Source organism: Coffea arabica, chromosome 11c (genome assembly GCF_036785885.1).
Source record: "Coffea arabica cultivar ET-39 chromosome 11c, Coffea Arabica ET-39 HiFi, whole genome shotgun sequence".
NCBI classification, from domain to species: Eukaryota; Viridiplantae; Streptophyta; class Magnoliopsida; order Gentianales; family Rubiaceae; genus Coffea; species Coffea arabica.
The window spans coordinates 27,028,876-27,042,730 of NC_092330.1; the positions used below are offsets into that span (position 1 = coordinate 27,028,876).

The window sequence follows — 13,855 nt, forward strand, 5'->3', positions numbered from 1 at the left end:
CCTCTTTCATCTTCTTTTCTCTCTTTTTCTATCGTTCTTCTCCCTCCTCTTCTTCAGAAACACCTCCTTAGCCTTTTTAAATGAAACAAAGTTGCCAAAACCCTTCCTTCAAAGGTGAGGATGAAGCTTTGCTCTACTGGCATGTTTTTGAGCCATTTGATGGCTTTTCTTCTAGAATTTTCTTGATAAGAATTGATGGGTTAGGTGGCCTTTGTACTGGCAATGCTTGGGGAAAAAGAAAAGGAAGATAAATAAAATGAAATCTGCTCAAAATTCCAGCTGCAATTTTTTGTACTATTCCCTTGCTTCTGGTACGAAAGAGAAGATATAATGCACGTGCTCAGCATGCACGCGTGAGGAAATTTTTTTTTGCAAACATTTGATTTTTTTTTTGTTTTTCTTTTCTTTTCTTTCTGATTTTTGTGAAAAAACAATCAAATGAGATGAGAATGATTTTTCTTAGAAAAATAAAGATAAAGATAGAGATAAATAAAAATAAAATAAATAAATAACAAAATGATTTATGAAATTTTTGGTGTCTCCATGTATCATCTATTTTGATGAGATAATAAAAAATTTTAATTTTATCCAAAGTGAGGTTAGATATTGCACTTATATGTGATTTAGTGGGAGCTATCACAATATCATTGTTATATATGTAGTTGACTTATGATACATGGAAAGAGTATACCTATACTCCAAAATCTATAGGTATAGGTGACCCAGATTTTCCCCATGGTATTAAGGAGAAGCAATCTTCTCTTTCTGAAAAAAAAATTATGGTGATAGATCATGTTTGCTAAACCTTTCAAAGTACATAGATAAAATGCTAAGAACATTTAGCATGAAGTAATCTAATAAGGGGTTTTATCTATATTGTATAGAATAATCTTTTCAATATACTAGGCTTATTGTCTCCTTTGATCCATGAAGCATTAAAATTGGAAGTTCGAGAATATACTTGTAAACAATCTTACAAAGATGATTTACAAGTAATTATGCATTTACTTATATCACTAGATTGATCCGCATAGAGATATCCTTTAAGTGCCAAAGGATTGATCTCTATGTGACGTTTGTGCAAGTGATCCTCAAATTTAAGGTTATCATGGTCTCTTGAGTGTGGATGGTTATACTTTGTTTGTTATATAATTGCTCTCGTAACAAGAAATGTTCACATCATTAGCAAATAGGTATATACTTGAAGTATAAAAAGGTTGTGAATAACTTATAAGGATTTACCACCTCTTATGGAAGAGGAGTTATCTCGTGTGTTTGGCCACTCGTAGAAGTATAATTCAAATACTTAATGCTAAGTAGAAGAGTTTTAGAAAGTGTTTCTAAGTACTTCTTCATTGGAATTATATTTTTGGATAAGAAATGAACATTAATCACATAATGGAATAGGCACAGCTTATTTCAAAATTAATGAGAGATAAGTGTGGTGAAAAGATTTTAATTATATGGTAAGCGTTCACTGAAAGGTAAAATCATCCACTTGACTTTTCTCATTGCGCAAGTGTCATAATAGATTGTTAGATGCCAATCTTAATCTACAAGTATGAGTTGATTGATTAGTTGGATCAATGATACATTAAAAGGATTTTTGATTTATTTAGTTCTTATTTATTAAGAATTATAACTCATACTTATTGTCCACGAAAATGAGAATCTAATGGATCTCACACATTAAGAACTTCTTTTGTTAGATTAAATGAATTTCAAATGGGGACTTGGAAGATAAGTTTTATAACTTATAATTTAATTTGTGAGACAAATTAAACTTGAGGGACTTATAGTGCAAAGTCTATGTCTTCCAAGTTCAGCAGGGCAAACTATAATTAACCATTATTTATTTACACATGGATATTGATTGCCACAACCTATATTCCAACACTCCTGAATACCTTAGTATGCCAATCATGTAATAATTTCTACACCCGCATTGATTATGCCATTCCTGGGGTCAAAGACTTGCAACATGTTCATTAGCAGCATTGTAATCTTGTTATCTTTAACAGAATCATTTTGCTGGATAACAAGCAGAGAACATTTTACGGCTTCTCCCAAAGAATATATCAGGCCTCCAACATGTCCCAACTCATCAAATTCAGGTCGGCTGTCTTCCAGCTCTGCAAGCACTGCTGTTGGAAATCTCCCTTTGCCCACAATTACTAGTTCAAATTCTCCTCCTTGTCCTATTGCTTTCACCTCATTGATAAGATTGTGTGTCTCCTTCTCTACAAACTCTGTCTCCCCAGTCCATTTCCTCCTGAAGTCTATGAACATTGAGTCATCCAACTCCTGTTAAAGGTCAACACGAGATTCAGAAAACTATGAAACTCCAGTTGAACGCAGTAATAAGTACTAGCATTTTACCTGTTCCCTTGAATATTCATTCGGTGTGATAGATATTTGATGATCCTCACTATTAAATGCTTGAGATGAAGATGGCCGAGTTTCTATCATATCTTCCAGATCCTTAAACATGGTTGACCTAACAACAGCAACCCTCATTACTGGATGTCCTGCCATCCAGCAACCTAACTCCAAAGCTTTTCGACTATCTGGACCACCCAGGAAGAGAATGCATACTTTCTTTATGAGGGCATCATGATCTATTAGACTGTGTTCGAGTGCAACTCCAAATCCACCATGTACTAGCAGTGCCACTGAGCATGGTGCATTAGTTAGCACCATCTGGTTGACTCCTCTCCATCCAGTGCCAAAATTCATTAGTATTTCTTCATTTCCCTTTCGCCTCCAAGCCTTATGGAAGGGCAGGAGGACCATGGCTGCCCTCTTCTTTTCAGCTACGTGGCAAATGTCCCTATGCATCGTAGACAGAGAAGAGATCGATGTTGTTGGCCGAATTGTGACTTTGCTGAGTTGACTGTAAACCTTGAATGCAACTACAATTTGGTTGCTCAATTAGCCTCCTTGGCGGGAGCATCTAAAGCAGGATAAGCCGTTTCTCCGAACCCGTTGTACAATCCGTATCAAGGAGGAGCGATCAATGAGTTCAAGCAGTTGCATCACATAGAGCTTCAATACAGGTTGCTTGGTGGATCGGCATAATTCAGCAAGAGTTATGAGTGATAGTGAATCTCCTGGCCCACGAATACACATTAGGATTCGGAGCTCTTCTTCCAACTTTGATGTCGATGATGTTTCCAGCCGAGCAGGAGGTGAGAGTTCTGTGCTGGTCTATAGATGACCATTACAATTGGAGTGGTCATGAAGGTGGTAAAGAGTGCCATCAACACTAAGATAGCAAACATCTCATCATTCAGGACCTATTTGAGGACGACAAGGAAAAAATTAACTTGATTTTTCAAAAATCTCAAGCGTTAAAAAGTAGAATTAATGTTATATACACTGATAGTGTACACACTATGGATATATGTATACACAAAATATAAATTTCAATTTCAAATTCAAATTAATTGTTCATATATCTAACGATGATAATGCATCAATTGTAAGTGCATAGAAATTTAATCTTAAAAGGTAACAGTTAAAAATTTTTTTCTATGCATAATTTTCAAAATCACAGCATGTAGAAAGAGTCTAACCAAAAAGCAAGAGCTAACCAAAAGGATGAATTTGGTTTATGCCAGCATAATATCATGAGACAATTTCAGAAATATTTCATAGCGCTCAAAAGCTGCAAGAAATATCATTTGTCTCACTTTTCATTGAGATGGCACCACTAACTAATTATCATCGGAACGTATGAATTGACAAGATTACCTTCTCTACTTTGAATTGGCAACCATATATTAAATTATTTTTGTTATTCTAATAATTATTTAGGAAAAAAAATCTGCAAGAAAAAAAATTGTAATTGATAACAACAATGGCTTTTTTTTTTTTTTTACAATTATCTTGCACTTAAACTCTTCTCTAAATTTTTAGCCCTCCAATGCCTGCTTTATAGTAAATTATCCTCTTTAGTTTTACATTTATTTAGGCAAAATAAGTTTGGAAGTGAAAATAGCAAAATCCAAAACATATGGTTATTCTAACAACTACTTTTGCACTTAAACATGTCTCTCTCCCCACTTTTAGTTCTCCTATGCCAACCTCATTTTAAATTTCTCTTGTTATTCTAACAACTCTTTAGGGTAAAAAAAGGAACTAGAAGCCATTAATTTAAAATATTTTAACTTAAATATGCTCCCTCCTACTTTTTGTCCTCCTATACTAAACTTATATTACTCACACTCTCTATTCTAAAAAATATTGATGCAAAATAATGTGAAAAGGAAAAAATTAAAATTCACAAAAGATGACCATTCTAATAATTATTCTTTCAATTTTTTTTAATTGAAACTTTTTCCTTTAAAAAAATTTCTAATATTTTTCTAAAAGAAATTTAGAAAGAACAAATTGAAATATGACACAAATTGAAATTTCTAAAAGATATTTTTCTAATTGAAATAGTGATTTTTTTAATTGAAACATTTTTCCTTTTAAAATAATGGACATAATTTCTAATATTTAAAAAGGAAAAAATTTCTTGATGTGGAATGTCAGAATAAATTTTTTCCTTTTTAAATATTCTAATGACAGTCCACAGCAAGAAGCTAATAGGTGCATCCAGAAACAAAAAAGAAAGAAAATAAATAAAAATAAAAACCTGATGCGTAGGGAGACTGCAATGTGGCAAATTTTTGTTCTAAAGTAATAAAACTTTCCCAACACAATTTAGTTGCACTAAAGCAGGGTCCAAGAATATATTTAATGAAAAGCTCCTTTCGTATTTCACGATTCTAGAGACTGGCTACTATTTTTAGATACTTCACCTAATAGAACTTTTAATAAGACTTATTAAGTGCTTAAATACTTTTAAATATATTATTTGGATACATAATTCAACAAGTACTTATTGTATTAAAAAGTGTGTAATTTGAAAATTTTTAAATGCATTTGTCTCTTAATTTACTTCGTATATAGGATAAATTGATTAAATTAATGTTCTATTTTTAAAATACAAAAGATATTGCTAAAAGCACCAAGTTTGATCTTTTGCCAAAAATGCTTATAATATCAAAAACTCCACTCCTAATTTTATGGAATGATATTAATCAATTACCTCAAAAGTATTTTTATCACCAGAAGTGATTTTTAACCAAAAGTACTACAACCCTCAAATGGATCTCAAAAATATCAAAAGGCCTCCCACAAAATGTTCCCCTATTCAAATTAATTTGCTTCCACAGAAACCTTCCTACTCACTAATACATTATGAGTAAACTTTATATATACTGCCAATGTATATATTAGGGTAAAATACAAAAAACCCCCTTGTGGTTTCACGAAAAGACACCTTACTCCCCTATCGTTTAGAAACATACACATAAACACCTTAAACTTCATTACTAAAGTGGAAATTGACCTTTAACCGGATGTGCAGGTCGAATATCAGGTAACAAGGCAGGCTGAAAACTGGACCTGTGAACATCTCCTAGGATCCAATTGAGGATCATTAAAGACCCTCGCTTCCTGCAGAACAGCACCCTTCTCGATCCCCATGAATGGAGAGTAATCCACTACAGATTAAAGAATCGAAATTACAACATCGGATTTCATTGACTGCTACACTCAGGCAAGGTTCAAACAAATTCCAAAGGCTAAAGCAGATCTGAGCCAAAGTTAACCGATCTCTTCGAAATTAATGTAGTGAAGAACTAACCCAAGGCTACAAATACAAATAGTTAATAAATCCACAGGACCAGTATTTCAACTTCTGCTAATTCCTTTTTTTTTTTTTGTCTTTTTGCTTTTTAAGTGGGCACAGGTTTTGGATAAAGTGTTTGATCCGTGTGTCTTCTGGTTTTTAAAAATTTACAACTTCCAGATGGAATTTCATTGACTAAATTTGCTTGCCATATATGGAAATTGAACTGGTTATGTATTTTAGCAATTTTTCACCAGAGGATCCATTCAATGACAGACATGGTAAAGCTAGAACTCAACTCTCCTGTTTCTGAACAATGAAAGGTATGTCTTCACTACTAAAGGTCGTCTCATGTTGCAGAGTGTTCTGAAGGATATTCAAACTCAGAATAAAAAATTTGGATGGAAAATCTTGCGATACCATATTCCCTCTTTCATCAATGTTGTTCCTACAGACCTGAAGCATTGGGTCTCTGTTTTAACAAGCCTCACTGCACTTTCTTCTCCTCAGATTCGAAGTCCGTAACAGCTGCAATCTCTTATTTTCAATCTTCTCAAGCTTGGCAAGCATTTCTTTTTGACATCTGCATTCACGTGATTATCAGCACCAATTTTCCTGACAAAGCTCGTTTCTTGTCAATCTGTATGGCAGATCTGATTCATAGCAAATTTGCTTTGGTGGTGTCGCATGCTGCTGATACCATTGCAAGACTGGAGAAAGGAGGAGTGTTGCGGATCTCTTCGCTTCTGCCTTCTCTCTCTTCTGTAAGCTTATATCGGGTGGGAGAGTGAAGTCGAATCGCAGATATCTCTTTGGTCGACATTGTACAAATTAGTTTCCCTGGACAGTAACTTTTTTCTTTTTTGTGAAGGAATTGGACAGCCTGCCAGGGTATTTGACCTTCTGCCGGTAACTAAGCCGGTTCAAAAGGTAATTTCCACTTTAGTTATGAAGTTTATGGTGTTTATGTGCAGGTTTCTAAACGATAAGGGGGTGAGGTGTCTTTTCGCGAAACCACAAGGGGGTTCCTTGTATTTTACCCTATATATTATTACAATTAGATGGATGATACATGAGTAAATTTTGCATTTGTGTCATATATCTAATGGTGATAATAGATACATTAACAGTATATATAAGATTAATTCATATTTTATTTAGAAGTTAACTAGTCAAAGGTAACTTGATTACCACAAGAATAGACAGCAAATGGTGGAGACAGGTGGAATTTAAATAAGATTGAAAGATACAGATGTGTGACCAAATAGTTCTCATTAGTTACGAAACTAATATGAGCCGATTAATATGGTTTAGTCCAATTTTGATATCATCCACATTTCTATTAAATCTAAATTTACCTTTTTTTAAGCCCCTTTTCTCGTAAATTCATATTGCTCCAAATTTACTTTTTCTTTTTCCTTTTCTGCCTTTGTTTTATATTTAATCTATGTTTTATACTTTGTAAAAACTCCATACTTCTCTTTATTCATGATGCAATAATTTTTCAAAGTAAACTTTTTATTAAATTTCATTCAATCCTTTCCTCACCTCATTAGACCCAAAACGTAAAAATAGATGTTCATTTGATAAGCTAATGTAAGAATAACCATGCTGAACTATAAAAAAGAGAAGATGTGTTGATGGGGAGGGGGAATTTTTTCCCCCTGCTTAGAAACGGGGCGGGGGGCGGGGGAGTGTACCCCTGCCCCGCCACCTGCTTTCAAAAAATAAATATATAAAATATATATGTATATAATTATATATATAATATATAATTTAATTAGTTACAAACTTATGATAATGATATTATTAGTTATATGTATTATATAATGTCTATTAGTATATATAATATAATTGATATTATTAATTATACTAATAATTATATGTGTACTAATACAAATTATTAATTGGTTATACTAAATTTACTAATACATTTATACTAAATCCTTAATTACACTTAATACAATAACATTTTTTCTTAAAAAAAGCACAAGCACAATAATGAATTAGTGATTGTATTTGTGCCAAAAGTGAAAACTTGACTACTTTAGTTATATTTATTTCATCATATTGGATTGTATTCAAATAATTTTTATTTGATTGTTTTTATAAGTTTCAATTGTAAAATTACAATGAATAATAATTTGATGATGTGTTGATATTTTAGTACTTGATTATTTTCTAAAATTTAACCATAATAAAATTATATAACAAATTTTTATTAGCCCCGCAGGGGCACCCGCGAGGGAAGCGGGGCTGGGCGGGGACTGGGGATGGGGCGGGGGGAATTTGTAGGCAGCGGAGCGGGGGATGGGGGAGGGGTCTCCCACCCCAACCCCAGACCGGTGCCATCCCTAAATTAAACTAATAAAAAGCCGTACTACTATGCTACCAATCTATTACTATAATTTTTCTGTTCCAACGTGTAAATAGTATGAAACTATGAAACGTCTAATTCTAGATTAAGTAATTACAGTGCAAACTATATTAGAAAACCAACAAAGACAGATTTTGTTCTTTAACATGTGGAATTCCATCATTGTGACAAAGATTACTGAGAATTCTTTAGAGGGGCTTCAGGAGACATGTAATTTTTTTTTCTTTTTCATTTCTAGTGGGGGCGATGATTAAAGATGACTCCACATTTCTCCTTAAGATAGGTAATGGTGGACCTAAGGCCCAAAAATGCAACCAAAACAATGAAAATATCGTTAATCATTATTATGAGTCCCAATAAGATCCCAAATAATGCCCAAGTATTTCACTCTTTAATGGGTATTTTCGAAATTAATCACATTCAAAACTCAAACTCAAATCGCTTAAATCCATCCCACCAAAAGTTCCTTTGTGCATGGGTAATTCATTGGGATTGTATTTAACTTCTGTTGTTAACTACAATATATTGAGCACTTCTTAATCAACTGTAGGTTTCGAATTCAAATCTGAGCTCTCTCTCTCTCTCTCTCTCTCTCTCTCTTTCTCTCTCTCTCTTTTAATTTTTCTAACCTTTTACATATTACTTAGTTGAGTTCTCCCTCTCCCTTTAAGTGGAACATTGAAGGTGTTGCCAGTTTGTTTAAAAACCAAATGAATTAGAAAATTACTATCTAAGGGTTAGAAAGCGTGACCTATCTATCACTTGGCGTGCTGTAAATCAAATGATGCACTAGAGCACCCTTTAGATTTTTTTATGACATATTGGAGCCCCTAAAACCCTGACCTATAACCTAAAGAAGAACGAGTCATTTCCATCAAAAAACAAATAATAAACCCAGCTCGGCCACTTTACAATTTTATAACTAAGTTCACAAATTAAATGGAGAGCACTTCTGCACTATCTCAACCCAGGGACTTGTCTCATTCACAGCCACTACAGCTAAGGAATCAAATCATTTACTTATTCTTCAAATATACCTGCTTGTGTTGGTTCATCAATAAGTCACTACACTTACTACTAAGCATAATAGTGGCTAATGTGATAAATATCCAACTCAAATGATAGGAACATTCGTTAAGTTTATTACAAAATCTTTCATTCAATTCCAAATAGTTCTCTTTTCCCTTCCTTGTAAGGTTTTCGGTCTTTTTATGAAACAAAAGGGAAAAAAATAGATGTCTGGCAAATTGTTGGATCATTCACATGCTGCAAAACAAGTCCAAATTAAGGTCCTTTAACCTTACTGGGGAACAAGTAATGTTCGCTAATGTTAATCCACTAAGCCTACCAATTTGATTAAATCTCACCTTTTTCTCCTTGCCGACGTTTAGAACAATCAATTCAACCAGGCCTTTGGTGTTCATCAATACTCCAAGGGCTAGAGACTGCCTCACAGGAATCATGCACAGAATAGCCGCAAAAAAGTTGCCAATATTTTCCCAGCACAAGCTGTAAAGATAATGAGCGCCAATAGCCCCCAGGCCTCCAAACCGCGTATTTTGGTAATATCAGTTTTTAATCCGCTAGATGCAAAGTAAAGTGGCAGCACAAGCCCCGAAACAAAGTCCTCGATTCGTTGCACCAAACTTCCAGCGAATTCTCCATCACTGGGAATGGTCAATCCAAAGATAAATGCACCAAATATTGCATGAATACCTATGAGATCAGTCATAAATCCAGACACCATAACTGCTGCTAGTGTTAACCATATATAGGCTTCATGTACGTTGCCGCCAAGGCCTGATGAGTTCTGCCGGGCCACCCAATGCATGATTCTTCGGACAAAGATGAGCATGAAAGCAACAAAAGCCACCCCCAAGAGAAGTACCCATAGTGAGATTAAGGGACTCCTGTGTGTGACGACTCCACCTCCCCCTAGGGTGTATCCCAGGGTTTAGTGGACCGCCTGCCCAACTCTCGCCAAGACTCACTCACTCACATCAAGAAAATAAGTTGCAACTTCAAAAGTAAAGGAAACTACAGTTCCCAAGCTTAGAATTAAAGTACATTTATATTCATTTCTATCTCAAACATTCATACACATACGAATATAACAAGAGATTCAAGTTCTAGTTACACTTCTATCCCCAATCGAGCACTAGCGCTAGAAGAATTACAAAAGTTAAAAATCTAGACAAAACTAGCTTTTCCAGCTCCACGCCTATGCTCGTATCCCCTGTAAGGAAAACAAAAACTAATAGAGTGAGCCAAAACTCAGTGAGGTTCCAAAACTTCGTGTAGACTCAAGTAGCAAATTGGCCATTATGTAAAATTTGAAATCTTAAAATGAGCGAGCATAGAAGTTCATAAAAGAAACAATAACACTACAAGCAACAATCATTTCCAAGTATAAAGATACAGATAGCTCTCAAGAGCCAAATTTCCGCTGCATTACTTGATCTAAACTCGTTGACACTCCGTCAACGTTTAAAGAACCGAAACCATGACCGTCCACTTTACACCAATTTCCATCCACCAATCAATCCCCTTATCGGGCCCAAACTCCAAAGTAAGAGTGATGGTAATACTCGAGTATACCGAATCTAGTGGACCATATCCAAAGGATTATACAATAAACAATAAATAGTAAACAGCACCTATGGTTCGCCAGTCTTCTCGACCAAACCCTTACTGGCTCGATTCGACTGACTAACCGATAGGGTGAGGATAAAAGTAGTGAGACGGGATGAGAGGCACCTCCCACTCGGATTGAGTGTGGTACTTGCTACCGCTGAGCACTTACAAGTCAAGTACAAGCACCAATACAAGTACAGGTCAATCAAACTCAAACAAGTACGAGTTCATTAAAAAAGGGGGGATGAGTGCGATAAATTACATCGTCGCCTCATCCAAACAAGTCAAGTATTATTCAATCGCATTAGCAAATCATTTCATTCAAGAATCAAGTTCAATCATATATTAGAAAACACTCACCAATGACTTATTGCTTTTCAAAACCACGCTCAGGTGCAACTCCCTGGTTGGAGTCCAAATCTGCAATAAATACCATTTAACGGTTTAAAATCAATCAGTGTTCAAAATATAGGGGTTTCGCTTAAGGAAAATCAAGTAAATAAAACTCATTTAAGTAGTATTCATTTTACTTATCAAACTCTAGAAAATTCATGCTCGCTCTTTTGGTTTCAATAAAGAAACGATTAACACTTATAAGTTCATAACTTGGCGTTAAAACTAAGAAATCGTATTTAAAGTGGTCGCCACTTTCGCCCTTTTAAAGGGTACGAGTTTTGGCAAAAATTCAGGTTATATACCTCTACTAAAAGAAACTTGAATACTCTAAATAACCAAAGTTCAATTCGACCACGAATCACTGTTCAAGTTCCAAGTTCATTCACTTATCCCTCAAATGAAAATTTGGGCAGCATACCCTTTGTATTTGTCCAATTTTCCAACCATTTAAGGCTTCATGTTTTTCCTCAAATCATCCCAATTCAAACACCACCAATAAACATATCAAGATTGTGAGAACTTGTAAAATTCCTTATATTTTTCTTAAAATTTCCTTTAATTTGGAATTTATTACTGTACAATAGCTTACTACTCATTCACTTCCCCAATAGTTACAATTAATCATGGAACCAAGGGTTTCCTCTTTACTTTCATCGTTAAGGTAAACTAAGGTTTTTTACGTCTTTTAGTAGTGTGATTATTCAGTACGGAGTGTGTACTAAATTTGGTGGTTAAGAGTGAGTTTTAGATAAGAAAAAATGTGTGATTCGAAGTAATAAAAATAAGTTATGAATTGTAAGTAAAAAACCCTAGTACGTACGAGTTAAGGAAAACGATGAGAACCCGATATTTTTCTTATTATCTAGCCCTTATTTTAATTCCGTGCATACATTTTCTATACTTTCCTTTATTATATTAATTTTCTAGTTATTTTTATAATGGAATTAAGTTTTCCAAACATTTTTCCGGTATAAGTTAGTTCATGTGACATGAGTAGCGTATATTGGACTTGGGACCCGCTAGTGCGGTAAGTGCGATAATTTTTGACAACTAGTTGGAGTTTTGTGTTAAGGGATATTATTGTGCAAGGTGTTAGGAGACAATTAGAGGTTAGTTAGATAGATTAACCATTGGAAGAATAGAGGATGAGAATAAACATTAAAGGCGCCAAGTGTCGCGAAACTAGTTGAAGATGGATTTTGACCAATTTCTCACCTTTGCTAAATATCCAATTCTGACTAGAATTATCTTCATTCTTCATCAAGGCTGTCTGAACCATAGAGGAAAGAAAGAAAAGAGAAACTTCATCTTCACCAATCAATTTTCTTGCTCAATCTTGAGTTCCAACCAATAAGTTTACAAATTTCTTCATAAAAGTTGTTTACTAAGAGGGTTTAGAGACTTTGGTGGAGTGACTTTGGAAAGAGAAACCCTAAACTACCATTTTTCTTGAGGTTCCAAGGTATCTTGCCTAGAAATCCCTCTTTGCTCTTAATAATTGCAAATTAGTTGATTATAGTTGTTAAATAGGTAGTTTTCTGAGAAATTTCATGGTTTGAGGTAGAGTTATGGTAAATTTTAGATTTATTGTTGATTTTTCTGCCCTCATGTGATGATTAATGATGACCATGGAATGATAGCCTTGTTATGTGTAAAATTGAAGCTTTTATATGTTGGTTTTGGTTGCTTACAAAAATTCCTGCTTGTGTGGTTGATTTCCAGCTTTAGAGAGCAAGCTGTCCTGTTTGTGACCTGTGTAATTTGTCTATGATAGAAGCCGAATCGGGCCTAGGTCAAAACATGAAAGTTATAGGGAATGGAGTTAGAAAGCTTCCTGTAAAATTTCCACTCAATCCAAGAAGTGTAGCATGTTATATGACTAAAATACCCCTAACTGCCAAATGTTCTTTTCCGCGGACAGTTTTGAGATTTCACATTTCTGGCTTCATTTTTCACTTTGATCCATATCAAATCAACCTTTGGCCAAAACATGAAAATTGTATTCCTATTTTTTATCTTTCCAACGCATCTGAAAACGTCTCAATCGGACTTTTATAGCCTGAGTTATTGCTATTTGAATTCAGTACTAACAACCAAACTGACAATGAAATTCTGGTTCTGTAATCTGCAAATTCGACCTGGATCAACTATGAACTGGGTTGAGTTGTCTTCATGAAAGTTGTAACCCTTTGTCTTAGGTTCGAAATGGTATAAAGTTTACCCCAAACCAATAGGCGTAACTTTGGTTGTGACTAAAACGCTAAGAGACGTCAAACTTGTTATTTTGTTATTTGTCTTAAACATTAGCTCCGATCAATTTGCAAGCATTATCTTGTAATTGAATGACATTGAGCCTATTGAAAGGCTATTGTGGTAAGATTATTTGTGTGAGATTTTGGGGCTAAATTGAGAAAAATAATGAAGCCATAAATGGCTGAAAAATAAGTAAACACATAGGACGTGCTGCCCAAATTTTCACTCGAAGGTTAGGTAGATATACTCGCGACTTGAGTAAGGATTTGAGGACGAATCTAACTCGAATTGCCTAGGTTATTTGAGTCCTCTTTTGTAGAGGTATATAAGTTAGAGTTTGGCCAAAACCTGTACTCTTGGAAAAATGAAAGTAACAACTAATAGAAATATGTTTTCTTTGTCACTTCGACTCAAATGGAGATTTCAAAGTTTTAAGAGTGAGCATGAGTTTTACAAATATTTTATTCATGTCCTTTGGTCTAAATGTACTCTTTTCATCCAAAAGTCATCTT

General features: G+C 34.4%; 1 pseudogene; it reads right to left on the reverse strand.

Annotated features, from left to right (window-relative positions):
* Positions 1 to 1,920: 1,920 nt before the first annotated feature.
* Positions 1,921 to 13,855, reverse strand: part of LOC113715967 (cation/H(+) antiporter 20-like) — a 47,485-nt pseudogene continuing 35,550 nt past the window's right edge.